At 41.0% G+C, this 15,785-nt stretch overlaps 10 non-coding genes across 10 annotated transcripts; all 10 read right to left on the bottom strand.

Moving 5' to 3' along the window:
- Positions 1-296: 296 nt before the first annotated feature.
- LOC149772224 (U1 spliceosomal RNA) lies at positions 297-460 on the bottom strand. The gene has a single exon (XR_016417784.1). It is a non-coding gene; the product is annotated as a U1 spliceosomal RNA (small nuclear RNA).
- Positions 461-1,914: 1,454 nt separating this feature from the next.
- LOC149772223 (U1 spliceosomal RNA) lies at positions 1,915-2,078 on the bottom strand. The gene has a single exon (XR_016417979.1). It is a non-coding gene; the product is annotated as a U1 spliceosomal RNA (small nuclear RNA).
- Positions 2,079-3,565: 1,487 nt separating this feature from the next.
- LOC149772222 (U1 spliceosomal RNA) lies at positions 3,566-3,729 on the bottom strand. The gene has a single exon (XR_016417783.1). It is a non-coding gene; the product is annotated as a U1 spliceosomal RNA (small nuclear RNA).
- Positions 3,730-5,188: 1,459 nt separating this feature from the next.
- LOC149772221 (U1 spliceosomal RNA) lies at positions 5,189-5,352 on the bottom strand. The gene has a single exon (XR_016417782.1). It is a non-coding gene; the product is annotated as a U1 spliceosomal RNA (small nuclear RNA).
- Positions 5,353-6,806: 1,454 nt separating this feature from the next.
- Positions 6,807-6,970, bottom strand: LOC149772220 (U1 spliceosomal RNA). Its single transcript, XR_016417978.1, has one exon. It is a non-coding gene; the product is annotated as a U1 spliceosomal RNA (small nuclear RNA).
- A 1,481-nt stretch (positions 6,971-8,451) lies between these two features.
- LOC149772219 (U1 spliceosomal RNA) lies at positions 8,452-8,615 on the bottom strand. The gene has a single exon (XR_016417895.1). It is a non-coding gene; the product is annotated as a U1 spliceosomal RNA (small nuclear RNA).
- A 1,476-nt stretch (positions 8,616-10,091) lies between these two features.
- LOC149772218 (U1 spliceosomal RNA) lies at positions 10,092-10,255 on the bottom strand. The gene has a single exon (XR_016417926.1). It is a non-coding gene; the product is annotated as a U1 spliceosomal RNA (small nuclear RNA).
- A 1,482-nt stretch (positions 10,256-11,737) lies between these two features.
- Positions 11,738-11,901, bottom strand: LOC149772217 (U1 spliceosomal RNA). The gene has a single exon (XR_016417781.1). It is a non-coding gene; the product is annotated as a U1 spliceosomal RNA (small nuclear RNA).
- A 1,478-nt stretch (positions 11,902-13,379) lies between these two features.
- On the bottom strand, positions 13,380-13,543 carry LOC149772216 (U1 spliceosomal RNA). The gene has a single exon (XR_016417894.1). It is a non-coding gene; the product is annotated as a U1 spliceosomal RNA (small nuclear RNA).
- Positions 13,544-15,009: 1,466 nt separating this feature from the next.
- LOC149772215 (U1 spliceosomal RNA) lies at positions 15,010-15,173 on the bottom strand. Its single transcript, XR_016417893.1, has one exon. It is a non-coding gene; the product is annotated as a U1 spliceosomal RNA (small nuclear RNA).
- Positions 15,174-15,785: the final 612 nt, after the last annotated feature.

Raw genomic sequence — 15,785 nt, 5'->3', positions numbered from 1 at the left:
GGTGGAGGAAGAACCCGGGAGAAGAAAAATGAACGGAAAGAACTCCCGACCCATGATAACATACTGGCAAGCTTTCTCTGATAACCACATGGGCCAAATCCGAAACTCAAACACACGCAGACAGGTGAGATGGCCGCGATCCGTAATGGTGGGCTATTTAGACCACCCGGGGTACCCACCCCTTGAAAGAGCAGTGTAAGAAATAATAACATTATCGATTGGCACGTGCTAATCAGAGACATCCAGACTAATTTTGTCATAAGCTTGAGATTATTGGTTATTTTTAATTGAATTATCAGGGGTTAGCGCGAACGCAGACCCCCACACTAATAAATAACGACCCCGAGTCACCCACATTTGGGGTGATCGCAGGTTTCAGCCCAACCGAAGTGCAATGGAAAGGCCTCATCCTGGGGAAACCGCCTAGCTGATCACGGTACTCCCTGGTCCAGGTAAGTATGATTTCTTGACGTTTACTGACGTTTATCAACTGACATTTGTGTCTGGAGTAGGAAGTGTGCCTCTAAGTAATGAAAATAAATTAAAACGATTCAGGGCCATGGTACTGCTGATGTCTTAGTATTCCGAATAACTTTATAGTTTATGTTTCAACATTACAAAAGTAACTGAAATGTCTTCAAATAGTCCTTTATTTGCAATTTCAGTTTCTTTTACGGTGGATATATGCTATATAGGTTTGCTCGGACGGCAGGGGATAGTTTCGTATATTGGCCCCTGGCAAATTTCTTAACTTGAGGCAACGGTGCGTATTTTTCAGCTATTATGGTTTTTTAATTAAATATATGGATACATTTTTCAATTCCGCGTTTCGGGCTTGTCTTGTTCTTGAAACTGATATCAGCCATTGACCTCCCATAGTTACTTCACAGCAAGTTGACAGTGAAATAGCAATAGTCGTCTAGCAAGAACTATGGTCAATCACATCCAGCTGTTTAGTACACAATGCTTTCCCGAACTGTTACGTAGGGAAAGGGATTGTGTTTGCACTGGCAAGATCGCTTGGTGTCATAAATGAAAAATGCAGGTATAAATTTGAGGTTGCAGTGCATCAACCTCTTTTGCTATGAACCACTGCAAATCGACTTGTCAGGTCAAAGGAATACTACTATTTGTTTCCTCTGTTTTATTAAATTTGAAATCTTTGTGCCACTGATTGGCCAGCTACGCTTCGCCGTACTCCGAGTCTAGAAGCTTTGGATTGTTGAAAGTGCTGCTGATACAGAAGTAACTGGTGATGCAGATGATCTCTACAATGACACTTATGATGAAGCTTCACTGCTTTTGATAAGGGCAACAAGCTTGCTGTATTAACGAAGTTGTTCCTGTTATTTGAAGATATTGTTTCTCTCTCTCTGTCTCTCTCTCTCTACTGCAGAGAAGTTCTGTGAAAATAAAACTTGATTTTCGTCGAATCCAGTAAGCATGTTTCCATTTATTTCTCTTTCTTTCTTTCTTTCTCTCACAAATATGCTGGATCGCTGTTACTCAAAGATATTTCACACGTTCGTTGTGAGATGGCTCTTTGAAAGTTGTTTGTTGTAGGGTTTAATGCCATTTTTCAGCACAAGATAGGCTATGCATGGCAGGCAATATAAATGGTGGAGGAAGAACCCGGGAGAAGAAAAATGAACGGAAAGAACTCCCGACCCATGATAACATACTGGCAAGCTTTCTCTGATAACCACATGGGCCAAATCCGAAACTCAAACACACGCAGACAGGTGAGATGGCCGCGATCCGTAATGGTGGGCTATTTAGACCACCCGGGGTACCCACCCCTTGAAAGAGCAGTGTAAGAAATAATAACATTATCGATTGGCACGTGCTAATCAGAGACATCCAGACTAATTTTGTCCTAAGCTTGAGATTATTGGTTATTTTTAATTGAATTATGAGGGGTTAGCGCGAAAGCAGACCCCCACACTAATAAATAACGACCCCGAGTCACCCACATTTGGGGTGATCGCAGGTTTCAGCCCAACCGAAGTACAATGGAAAGGCCTCATCCTGGTGAAACCGCCTAGCTGATCACGGTACTCCCTGGTCCAGGTAAGTATGATTTCTTGACGTTTACTGACGTTTATCAACTGACATTTGTGTCTGGAGTAGGAAGTGTGCCTCTAAGTAATGAAAATAAATTAAAACGATTCAGGGCCATGGTACTGCTGATGTCTTAGTATTCCGAATAACTTTATATCTTATGTTTAAAAAATTACAAAAGTAACTGAAATGTCTTCAAATAGTCCTTTATTTGCAATTTCAGTTTCTTTTACGGTGGATATATGCTATATAGGTTTGCTCGGACGGCAGGGGATAGTTTCGTATATTGGCCCCTGGCAAATTTCTTAACTTGAGGCAACGGTACGTATTTTTCAGCTATTATGGTTTTTTAATTAAATATATGGATACATTTTTCAATTCCGCGTTTCGGGCTTGTCTTGTTCTTGAAACTGATATCAGCCATTGACCTCCCATAGTTACTTCACAGCAAGTTGACAGTGAAATAGCAATAGTCGTCTAGCAAGAACTATGGTCAATCACATCCAGCTGTTTAGTACACAATGTTTTCCCGAACTGTTACGTAAGGAAAGGGATTGTGTTTGCACTGGCAAGATCGCTTGGTGTCATAAATGAAAAATGCAGGTATAAATTTGAGGTTGCAGTGCATCAACCTCTTTTGCTATGAACCACTGCAAATCGACTTGTCAGGTCAAAGGAATACTACTTTTTGTTTCCTCTGTTTTATTAAATTTGAAATCTTTGTGCCACTGATTGGCCAGCTACGCTTCGCCGTACTCCGAGTCTAGAAGCTTTGGATTGTTGAAAGTGCTGCTGATACAGAAGTAACTGGTGATGCAGATGATCTCTACAATGAGACTTATGATGAAGCTTCACTGCTTTTGATAAGGACAACAAGCTTGCTGTATTAACGAAGTTGTTCCTGTTATTTGAAGATATTGTTTCTCTCTCTCTCTCTCTCTCTCTCTCTCTCTCTCTCTCTCTCTCTCTCTCTCTCTCTACTGCAGAGAAGTTCTGTGAAAATAAAACTTGATTTTCGTCGAATCCAGTAAGCATGTTTCCATTTATTTCTCTTTCTTTCTTTCTTTCTCTCACAAATATGCTGGATCGCTGTTACTCAAAGATATTTCACACGTTCGTTGTGAGATGGCTCTTTGAAAGTTGTTTGTTGTAGGGTTTAATGCCATTTTTCAGCACAAGATAGGCTATGCATGGCAGGCAATATAAATGGTGGAGGAAGAACCCGGGAGAAGAAAAATGAACGGAAAGAACTCCCGACCCATGATAACATACTGGCAAGCTTTCTCTGATAACCACATGGGCCAAATCGGAAACTCAAACACACGCAGACAGGTGAGATGGCCGCGATCCGTAATGGTGGGCTATTTAGACCACCCGGGGTACCCACCCCTTGAAAGAGCAGTGTAAGAAATAATAACATTATCGATTGGCACGTGCTAATCAGAGACATCCAGACTAATTTTGTCATAAGCTTGAGATTATTGGTTATTTTTAATTGAATTATCAGGGGTTAGCGCGAACGCAGACCCCCACACTAATAAATAACGACCCCGAGTCACCCACATTTGGGGTGATCGCAGGTTTCAGCCCAACCGAAGTGCAATGGAAAGGCCTCATCCTGGGGAAACCGCCTAGCTGATCACGGTACTCCCTGGTCCAGGTAAGTATGATTTCTTGACGTTTACTGACGTTTATCAACTGACATTTGTGTCTGGAGTAGGAAGTGTGCCTCTAAGTAATGAAAATAAATTAAAACGATTCAGGGCCATGGTACTGCTGATGTCTTAGTATTCCGAATAACTTTATAGCTTATGTTTCAACATTACAAAAGTAACTGAAATGTCTTCAAATAGTCCTTTATTTGCAATTTCAGTTTCTTTTACGGTGGATATATGCTATATAGGTTTGCTCGGACGGCAGGGGATAGTTTCGTATATTGGCCCCTGGCAAATTTCTTAACTTGAGGCAACGGTGCGTATTTTTCAGCTATTGTGGTTTTTTAATTAAATATATGGATACATTTTTCAATTCCGCGTTTCGGGCTTGTCTTGTTCTTGAAACTGATATCAGCCATTGACCTCCCATAGTTACTTCACAGCAAGTTGACAGTGAAATAGCAATAGTCGTCTAGCAAGAACTATGGTCAATCACATCCAGCTGTTTAGTACACAATGCTTTCCCGAACTGTTACGTAGGGAAAGGGATTGTGTTTGCACTGGCAAGATCGCTTGGTGTCATAAATGAAAAATGCAGGTATAAATTTGAGGTTGCAGTGCATCAACCTCTTTTGCTATGAACCACTGCAAATCGACTTGTCAGGTCAAAGGAATACTACTATTTGTTTCCTCTGTTTTATTAAATTTGAAATCTTTGTGCCACTGATTGGCCAGCTACGCTTCGCCGTACTCCGAGTCTAGAAGCTTTGGATTGTTGAAAGTGCTGCTGATACAGAAGTAACTGGTGATGCAGATGATCTCTACAATGAGACTTATGATGAAGCTGTCACTGCTTTTGATAAGGACAACAAGCTTGCTGTATTAACGAAGTTGTTCCTGTTATTTGAAGATATTGTTTCTCTCTCTCTCTCTCTCTCTCTCTCTCTACTGCAGAGAAGTTCTGTGAAAATAAAACTTGATTTTCGTCGAATCCAGTAAGCATGTTTCCATTTATTTCTCTTTCTTTCTTTCTTTCTCTCACAAATATGCTGGATCGCTGTTACTCAAAGATATTTCACACGTTCGTTGTGAGATGGCTCTTTGAAAGTTGTTTGTTGTAGGGTTTAATGCCATTTTTCAGCACAAGATAGGCTATGCATGGCAGGCAATATAAATGGTGGAGGAAGAACCCGGGAGAAGAAAAATGAACGGAAAGAACTCCCGACCCATGATAACATACTGGCAAGCTTTCTCTGATAACCACATGGGCCAAATCCGAAACTCAAACACACGCAGACAGGTGAGATGGCCGCGATCCGTAATGGTGGGCTATTTAGACCACCCGGGGTACCCACCCCTTGAAAGAGCAGTGTAAGAAATAATAACATTATCGATTGGCACGTGCTAATCAGAGACATCCAGACTAATTTTGTCATAAGCTTGAGATTATTGGTTATTTTTAATTGAATTATCAGGGGTTAGCGCGAACGCAGACCCCCACACTAATAAATAACGACCCCGAGTCACCCACATTTGGGGTGATCGCAGGTTTCAGCCCAACCGAAGTGCAATGGAAAGGCCTCATCCTGGGGAAACCGCCTAGCTGATCACGGTACTCCCTGGTCCAGGTAAGTATGATTTCTTGACGTTTACTGACGTTTATCAACTGACATTTGTGTCTGGAGTAGGAAGTGTGCCTCTAAGTAATGAAAATAAATTAAAACGATTCAGGGCCATGGTACTGCTGATGTCTTAGTATTCCGAATAACTTTATAGTTTATGTTTCAACATTACAAAAGTAACTGAAATGTCTTCAAATAGTCCTTTATTTGCAATTTCAGTTTCTTTTACGGTGGATATATGCTATATAGGTTTGCTCGGACGGCAGGGGATAGTTTCGTATATTGGCCCCTGGCAAATTTCTTAACTTGAGGCAACGGTGCGTATTTTTCAGCTATTATGGTTTTTTAATTAAATATATGGATACATTTTTCAATTCCGCGTTTCGGGCTTGTCTTGTTCTTGAAACTGATATCAGCCATTGACCTCCCATAGTTACTTCACAGCAAGTTGACAGTGAAATAGCAATAGTCGTCTAGCAAGAACTATGGTCAATCACATCCAGCTGTTTAGTACACAATGCTTTCCCGAACTGTTACGTAGGGAAAGGGATTGTGTTTGCACTGGCAAGATCGCTTGGTGTCATAAATGAAAAATGCAGGTATAAATTTGAGGTTGCAGTGCATCAACCTCTTTTGCTATGAACCACTGCAAATCGACTTGTCAGGTCAAAGGAATACTACTATTTGTTTCCTCTGTTTTATTAAATTTGAAATCTTTGTGCCACTGATTGGCCAGCTACGCTTCGCCGTACTCCGAGTCTAGAAGCTTTGGATTGTTGAAAGTGCTGCTGATACAGAAGTAACTGGTGATGCAGATGATCTCTACAATGACACTTATGATGAAGCTTCACTGCTTTTGATAAGGGCAACAAGCTTGCTGTATTAACGAAGTTGTTCCTGTTATTTGAAGATATTGTTTCTCTCTCTCTCTCTCTCTCTCTCTACTGCAGAGAAGTTCTGTGAAAATAAAACTTGATTTTCGTCGAATCCAGTAAGCATGTTTCCATTTATTTCTCTTTCTTTCTTTCTTTCTCTCACAAATATGCTGGATCGCTGTTACTCAAAGATATTTCACACGTTCGTTGTGAGATGGCTCTTTGAAAGTTGTTTGTTGTAGGGTTTAATGCCATTTTTCAGCACAAGATAGGCTATGCATGGCAGGCAATATAAATGGTGGAGGAAGAACCCGGGAGAAGAAAAATGAACGGAAAGAACTCCCGACCCATGATAACATACTGGCAAGCTTTCTCTGATAACCACATGGGCCAAATCCGAAACTCAAACACACGCAGACAGGTGAGATGGCCGCGATCCGTAATGGTGGGCTATTTAGACCACCCGGGGTACCCACCCCTTGAAAGAGCAGTGTAAGAAATAATAACATTATCGATTGGCACGTGCTAATCAGAGACATCCAGACTAATTTTGTCCTAAGCTTGAGATTATTGGTTATTTTTAATTGAATTATGAGGGGTTAGCGCGAAAGCAGACCCCCACACTAATAAATAACGACCCCGAGTCACCCACATTTGGGGTGATCGCAGGTTTCAGCCCAACCGAAGTACAATGGAAAGGCCTCATCCTGGTGAAACCGCCTAGCTGATCACGGTACTCCCTGGTCCAGGTAAGTATGATTTCTTGACGTTTACTGACGTTTATCAACTGACATTTGTGTCTGGAGTAGGAAGTGTGCCTCTAAGTAATGAAAATAAATTAAAACGATTCAGGGCCATGGTACTGCTGATGTCTTAGTATTCCGAATAACTTTATATCTTATGTTTAAAAAATTACAAAAGTAACTGAAATGTCTTCAAATAGTCCTTTATTTGCAATTTCAGTTTCTTTTACGGTGGATATATGCTATATAGGTTTGCTCGGACGGCAGGGGATAGTTTCGTATATTGGCCCCTGGCAAATTTCTTAACTTGAGGCAACGGTACGTATTTTTCAGCTATTATGGTTTTTTAATTAAATATATGGATACATTTTTCAATTCCGCGTTTCGGGCTTGTCTTGTTCTTGAAACTGATATCAGCCATTGACCTCCCATAGTTACTTCACAGCAAGTTGACAGTGAAATAGCAATAGTCGTCTAGCAAGAACTATGGTCAATCACATCCAGCTGTTTAGTACACAATGTTTTCCCGAACTGTTACGTAAGGAAAGGGATTGTGTTTGCACTGGCAAGATCGCTTGGTGTCATAAATGAAAAATGCAGGTATAAATTTGAGGTTGCAGTGCATCAACCTCTTTTGCTATGAACCACTGCAAATCGACTTGTCAGGTCAAAGGAATACTACTTTTTGTTTCCTCTGTTTTATTAAATTTGAAATCTTTGTGCCACTGATTGGCCAGCTACGCTTCGCCGTACTCCGAGTCTAGAAGCTTTGGATTGTTGAAAGTGCTGCTGATACAGAAGTAACTGGTGATGCAGATGATCTCTACAATGAGACTTATGATGAAGCTTCACTGCTTTTGATAAGGACAACAAGCTTGCTGTATTAACGAAGTTGTTCCTGTTATTTGAAGATATTGTTTCTCTCTCTCTCTCTCTCTCTCTCTCTCTCTCTCTCTCTCTCTCTCTCTCTACTGCAGAGAAGTTCTGTGAAAATAAAACTTGATTTTCGTCGAATCCAGTAAGCATGTTTCCATTTATTTCTCTTTCTTTCTTTCTTTCTCTCACAAATATGCTGGATCGCTGTTACTCAAAGATATTTCACACGTTCGTTGTGAGATGGCTCTTTGAAAGTTGTTTGTTGTAGGGTTTAATGCCATTTTTCAGCACAAGATAGGCTATGCATGGCAGGCAATATAAATGGTGGAGGAAGAACCCGGGAGAAGAAAAATGAACGGAAAGAACTCCCGACCCATGATAACATACTGGCAAGCTTTCTCTGATAACCACATGGGCCAAATCGGAAACTCAAACACACGCAGACAGGTGAGATGGCCGCGATCCGTAATGGTGGGCTATTTAGACCACCCGGGGTACCCACCCCTTGAAAGAGCAGTGTAAGAAATAATAACATTATCGATTGGCACGTGCTAATCAGAGACATCCAGACTAATTTTGTCCTAAGCTTGAGATTATTGGTTATTTTTAATTGAATTATCAGGGGTTAGCGCGAACGCAGACCCCCACACTAATAAATAACGACCCCGAGTCACCCACATTTGGGGTGATCGCAGGTTTCAGCCCAACCGAAGTACAATGGAAAGGCCTCATCCTGGGGAAACCGCCTAGCTGATCACGGTACTCCCTGGTCCAGGTAAGTATGATTTCTTGACGTTTACTGACGTTTATCAACTGACATTTGTGTCTGGAGTAGGAAGTGTGCCTCTAAGTAATGAAAATAAATTAAAACGATTCAGGGCCATGGTACTGCTGATGTCTTAGTATTCCGAATAACTTTATAGCTTATGTTTCAACATTACAAAAGTAACTGAAATGTCTTCCAATAGTCCTTTATTTGCAATTTCAGTTTCTTTTACGGTGGATATATGCTATATAGGTTTGCTCGGACGGCAGGGGATAGTTTCGTATATTGGCCCCTGGCAAATTTCTTAACTTGAGGCAACGGTACGTATTTTTCAGCTATTATGGTTTTTTAATTAAATATATGGATACATTTTTCAATTCCGCGTTTCGGGCTTGTCTTGTTCTTGAAACTGATATCAGCCATTGACCTCCCATAGTTACTTCACAGCAAGTTGACAGTGAAATAGCAATAGTCGTCTAGCAAGAACTATGGTCAATCACATCCAGCTGTTTAGTACACAATGCTTTCCCGAACTGTTACGTAAGGAAAGGGATTGTGTTTGCACTGGCAAGATCGCTTGGTGTCATAAATGAAAAATGCAGGTATAAATTTGAGGTTGCAGTGCATCAACCTCTTTTGCTATGAACCACTGCAAATCGACTTGTCAGGTCAAAGGAATACTACTTTTTGTTTCCTCTGTTTTATTAAATTTGAAATCTTTGTGCCACTGATTGGCCAGCTACGCTTCGCCGTACTCCGAGTCTAGAAGCTTTGGATTGTTGAAAGTGCTGCTGATACAGAAGTAACTGGTGATGCAGATGATCTCTACAATGAGACTTATGATGAAGCTTCACTGCTTTTGATAAGGACAACAAGCTTGCTGTATTAACGAAGTTGTTCCTGTTATTTGAAGATATTGTTTCTCTCTCTCTCTCTCTCTCTCTCTCTCTCTCTCTCTCTCTCTCTCTACTGCAGAGAAGTTCTGTGAAAATAAAACTTGATTTTCGTCGAATCCAGTAAGCATGTTTCCATTTATTTCTCTTTCTTTCTTTCTTTCTCTCACAAATATGCTGGATCGCTGTTACTCAAAGATATTTCACACGTTCGTTGTGAGATGGCTCTTTGAAAGTTGTTTGTTGTAGGGTTTAATGCCATTTTTCAGCACAAGATAGGCTATGCATGGCAGGCAATATAAATGGTGGAGGAAGAACCCGGGAGAAGAAAAATGAACGGAAAGAACTCCCGACCCATGATAACATACTGGCAAGCTTTCTCTGATAACCACATGGGCCAAATCCGAAACTCAAACACACGCAGACAGGTGAGATGGCCGCGATCCGTAATGGTGGGCTATTTAGACCACCCGGGGTACCCACCCCTTGAAAGAGCAGTGTAAGAAATAATAACATTATCGATTGGCACGTGCTAATCAGAGACATCCAGACTAATTTTGTCATAAGCTTGAGATTATTGGTTATTTTTAATTGAATTATCAGGGGTTAGCGCGAACGCAGACCCCCACACTAATAAATAACGACCCCGAGTCACCCACATTTGGGGTGATCGCAGGTTTCAGCCCAACCGAAGTACAATGGAAAGGCCTCATCCTGGGAAAACCGCCTAGCTGATCACGGTACTCCCTGGTCCAGGTAAGTATGATTTCTTGACGTTTACTGACGTTTATCAACTGACATTTGTGTCTGGAGTAGGAAGTGTGCCTCTAAGTAATGAAAATAAATTAAAACGATTCAGGGCCATGGTACTGCTGATGTCTTAGTATTCCGAATAACTTTATAGCTTATGTTTCAACATTACAAAAGTAACTGAAATGTCTTCAAATAGTCCTTTATTTGCAATTTCAGTTTCTTTTACGGTGGATATATGCTATATAGGTTTGCTCGGACGGCAGGGGATAGTTTCGTATATTGGCCCCTGGCAAATTTCTTAACTTGAGGCAACGGTGCGTATTTTTCAGCTATTATGGTTTTTTAATTAAATATATGGATACATTTTTCAATTCCGCGTTTCGGGCTTGTCTTGTTCTTGAAACTGATATCAGCCATTGACCTCCCATAGTTACTTCACAGCAAGTTGACAGTGAAATAGCAATAGTCGTCTAGCAAGAACTATGGTCAATCACATCCAGCTGTTTAGTACACAATGCTATCCCGAACTGTTACGTAAGGAAAGGGATTGTGTTTGCACTGGCAAGATCGCTTGGTGTCATAAATGAAAAATGCAGGTATAAATTTGAGGTTGCAGTGCATCAACCTCTTTTGCTATGAACCACTGCAAATCGACTTGTCAGGTCAAAGGAATACTACTTTTTTTTTCCTCTGTTTTATTAAATTTGAAATCTTTGTGCCACTGATTGGCCAGCTACGCTTCGCCGTACTCCGAGTCTAGAAGCTTTGGATTGTTGAAAGTGCTGCTGATACAGAAGTAACTGGTGATGCAGATGATCTCTACAATGAGACGTATGATGAAGCTTCACTGCTTTTGATAAGGACAACAAGCTTGCTGTATTAACGAAGTTGTTCCTGTTATTTGAAGATATTGTTTCTCTCTCTCTCTCTCTCTCTCTCTCTCTCTCTCTCTCTCTCTCTCTCTCTCTACTGCAGAGAAGTTCTGTGAAAATAAAACTTGATTTTCGTCGAATCCAGTAAGCATGTTTCCATTTATTTCTCTTTCTTTCTTTCTTTCTCTCACAAATATGCTGGATCGCTGTTACTCAAAGATATTTCACACGTTCGTTGTGAGATGGCTCTTTGAAAGTTGTTTGTTGTAGGGTTTAATGCCATTTTTCAGCACAAGATAGGCTATGCATGGCAGGCAATATAAATGGTGGAGGAAGAACCCGGGAGAAGAAAAATGAACGGAAAGAACTCCCGACCCATGATAACATACTGGCAAGCTTTCTCTGATAACCACATGGGCCAAATCCGAAACTCAAACACACGCAGACAGGTGAGATGGCCGCGATCCGTAATGGTGGGCTATTTAGACCACCCGGGGTACCCACCCCTTGAAAGAGCAGTGTAAGAAATAATAGCATTATCGATTGGCACGTGCTAATCAGAGACATCCAGACTAATTTTGTCATAAGCTTGAGATTATTGGTTATTTTTAATTGAATTATCAGGGGTTAGCGCGAACGCAGACCCCCACACTAATAAATAACGACCCCGAGTCACCCACATTTGGGGTGATCGCAGGTTTCAGCCCAACCGAAGTGCAATGGAAAGGCCTCATCCTGGGGAAACCGCCTAGCTGATCACGGTACTCCCTGGTCCAGGTAAGTATGATTTCTTGACGTTTACTGACGTTTATCAACTGACATTTGTGTCTGGAGTAGGAAGTGTGCCTCTAAGTAATGAAAATAAATTAAAACGATTCAGGGCCATGGTACTGCTGATGTCTTAGTATTCCGAATAACTTTATAGCTTATGTTTCAACATTACAAAAGTAACTGAAATGTCTTCAAATAGTCCTTTATTTGCAATTTCAGTTTCTTTTACGGTGGATATATGCTATATAGGTTTGCTCGGACGGCAGGGGATAGTTTCGTATATTGGCCCCTGGCAAATTTCTTAACTTGAGGCAACGGTGCGTATTTTTCAGCTATTATGGTTTTTTAATTAAATATATGGATACATTTTTCAATTCCGCGTTTCGGGCTTGTCTTGTTCTTGAAACTGATATCAGCCATTGACCTCCCATAGTTACTTCACAGCAAGTTGACAGTGAAATAGCAATAGTCGTCTAGCAAGAACTATGGTCAATCACATCCAGCTGTTTAGTACACAATGCTTTCCCGAACTGTTACGTAAGGAAAGGGATTGTGTTTGCACTGGCAAGATCGCTTGGTGTCATAAATGAAAAATGCAGGTATAAATTTGAGGTTGCAGTGCATCAACCTCTTTTGCTATGAACCACTGCAAATCGACTTGTCAGGTCAAAGGAATACTACTTTTTGTTTCCTCTGTTTTATTAAATTTGAAATCTTTGTGCCACTGATTGGCCAGCTACGCTTCGCCGTACTCCGAGTCTAGAAGCTTTGGATTGTTGAAAGTGCTGCTGATACAGAAGTAACTGGTGATGCAGATGATCTCTACAATGAGACTTATGATGAAGCTTCACTGCTTTTGATAAGGACAACAAGCTTGCTGTATTAACGAAGTTGTTCCTGTTATTTGAAGATATTGTTTCTCTCTCTCTCTCTCTCTCTCTCTCTCTCTCTCTCTCTCTCTCTCTCTACTGCAGAGAAGTTCTGTGAAAATAAAACTTGATTTTCGTCGAATCCAGTAAGCATGTTTCCATTTATTTCTCTTTCTTTCTTTCTTTCTCTCACAAATATGCTGGATCGCTGTTACTCAAAGATATTTCACACGTTCGTTGTGAGATGGCTCTTTGAAAGTTGTTTGTTGTAGGGTTTAATGCCATTTTTCAGCACAAGATAGGCTATGCATGGCAGGCAATATAAATGGTGGAGGAAGAACCCGGGAGAAGAAAAATGAACGGAAAGAACTCCCGACCCATGATAACATACTGGCAAGCTTTCTCTGATAACCACATGGGCCAAATCCGAAACTCAAACACACGCAGACAGGTGAGATGGCCGCGATCCGTAATGGTGGGCTATTTAGACCACCCGGGGTACCCACCCCTTGAAAGAGCAGTGTAAGAAATAATAACATTATCGATTGGCACGTGCTAATCAGAGACATCCAGACTAATTTTGTCCTAAGCTTGAGATTATTGGTTATTTTTAATTGAATTATCAGGGGTTAGCGCGAACGCAGACCCCCACACTAATAAATAACGACCCCGAGTCACCCACATTTGGGGTGATCGCAGGTTTCAGCCCAACCGAAGTACAATGGAAAGGCCTCATCCTGGGGAAACCGCCTAGCTGATCACGGTACTCCCTGGTCCAGGTAAGTATGATTTCTTGACGTTTACTGACGTTTATCAACTGACATTTGTGTCTGGAGTAGGAAGTGTGCCTCTAAGTAATGAAAATAAATTAAAACGATTCAGGGCCATGGTACTGCTGATGTCTTAGTATTCCGAATAACTTTATAGCTTATGTTTCAACATTACAAAAGTAACTGAAATGTCTTCAAATAGTCCTTTATTTGCAATTTCAGTTTCTTTTACGGTGGATATATGCTATATAGGTTTGCTCGGACGGCAGGGGATAGTTTCGTATATTGGCCCCTGGCAAATTTCTTAACTTGAGGCAACGGTGCGTATTTTTCAGCTATTATGGTTTTTTAATTAAATATATGGATACATTTTTCAATTCCGCGTTTCGGGCTTGTCTTGTTCTTGAAACTGATATCAGCCATTGACCTCCCATAGTTACTTCACAGCAAGTTGACAGTGAAATAGCAATAGTCGTCTAGCAAGAACTATGGTCAATCACATCCAGCTGTTTAGTACACAATGCTTTCCCGAACTGTTACGTAGGGAAAGGGATTGTGTTTGCACTGGCAAGATCGCTTGGTGTCATAAATGAAAAATGCAGGTATAAATTTGAGGTTGCAGTGCATCAACCTCTTTTGCTATGAACCACTGCAAATCGACTTGTCAGGTCAAAGGAATACTACTTTTTGTTTCCTCTGTTTTATTAAATTTGAAATCTTTGTGCCACTGATTGGCCAGCTACGCTTCGCCGTACTCCGAGTCTAGAAGCTTTGGATTGTTGAAAGTGCTGCTGATACAGAAGTAACTGGTGATGCAGATGATCTCTACAATGAGACTTATGATGAAGCTTCACTGCTTTTGATAAGGACAACAAGCTTGCTGTATTAACGAAGTTGTTCCTGTTATTTGAAGATATTGTTTCTCTCTCTCTCTCTCTCTCTCTCTCTCTCTCTCTCTACTGCAGAGAAGTTCTGTGAAAATAAAACTTGATTTTCGTCGAATCCAGTAAGCATGTTTCCATTTATTTCTCTTTCTTTCTTTCTTTCTCTCACAAATATGCTGGATCGCTGTTACTCAAAGATATTTCACACGTTCGTTGTGAGATGGCTCTTTGAAAGTTGTTTGTTGTAGGGTTTAATGCCATTTTTCAGCACAAGATAGGCTATGCATGGCAGGCAATATAAATGGTGGAGGAAGAACCCGGGAGAAGAAAAATGAACGGAAAGAACTCCCGACCCATGATAACATACTGGCAAGCTTTCTCTGATAACCACATGGGCCAAATCGGAAACTCAAACACACGCAGACAGGTGAGATGGCCGCGATCCGTAATGGTGGGCTATTTAGACCACCCGGGGTACCCACCCCTTGAAAGAGCAGTGTAAGAAATAATAACATTATCGATTGGCACGTGCTAATCAGAGACATCCAGACTAATTTTGTCCTAAGCTTGAGATTATTGGTTATTTTTAATTGAATTATCAGGGGTTAGCGCGAACGCAGACCCCCACACTAATAAATAACGACCCCGAGTCACCCACATTTGGGGTGATCGCAGGTTTCAGCCCAACCGAAGTACAATGGAAAGGCCTCATCCTGGGGAAACCGCCTAGCTGATCACGGTACTCCCTGGTCCAGGTAAGTATGATTTCTTGACGTTTACTGACGTTTATCAACTGACATTTGTGTCTGGAGTAGGAAGTGTGCCTCTAAGTAATGAAAATAAATTAAAACGATTCAGGGCCATGGTACTGCTGATGTCTTAGTATTCCGAATAACTTTATAGCTTATGTTTCAACATTACAAAAGTAACTGAAATGTCTTCAAATAGTCCTTTATTTGCAATTTCAGTTTCTTTTACGGTGGATATATGCTATATAGGTTTGCTCGGACGGCAGGGGATAGTTTCGTATATTGGCCCCTGGCAAATTTCTTAACTTGAGGCAACGGTGCGTATTTTTCAGCTATTATGGTTTTTTAATTAAATATATGGATACATTTTTCAATTCCGCGTTTCGGGCTTGTCTTGTTCTTGAAACTGATATCAGCCATTGACCTCCCATAGTTACTTCACAGCAAGTTGACAGTGAAATAGCAATAGTCGTCTAGCAAGAACTATGGTCAATCACATCCAGCTGTTTAGTACACAATGCTTTCCCGAACTGTTACGTAGGGAAAGGGATTGTGTTTGCACTGGCAAGATCGCTTGGTGTCATAAATGAAAAATGCAGGTATAAATTTGAGGTTGCAGTGCATCA

The sequence above is a fragment of the Sinohyriopsis cumingii genome, unplaced genomic scaffold (assembly GCF_028554795.1).
Source record: "Sinohyriopsis cumingii isolate HCF-2022 unplaced genomic scaffold, ASM2855479v2 utg001517l, whole genome shotgun sequence".
Lineage (NCBI taxonomy): Eukaryota > Metazoa > Mollusca > Bivalvia > Unionida > Unionidae > Sinohyriopsis > Sinohyriopsis cumingii.
Note: the sequence above shows the minus strand (reverse complement) of the source record. Positions and strands in the feature narration are given on the sequence as shown.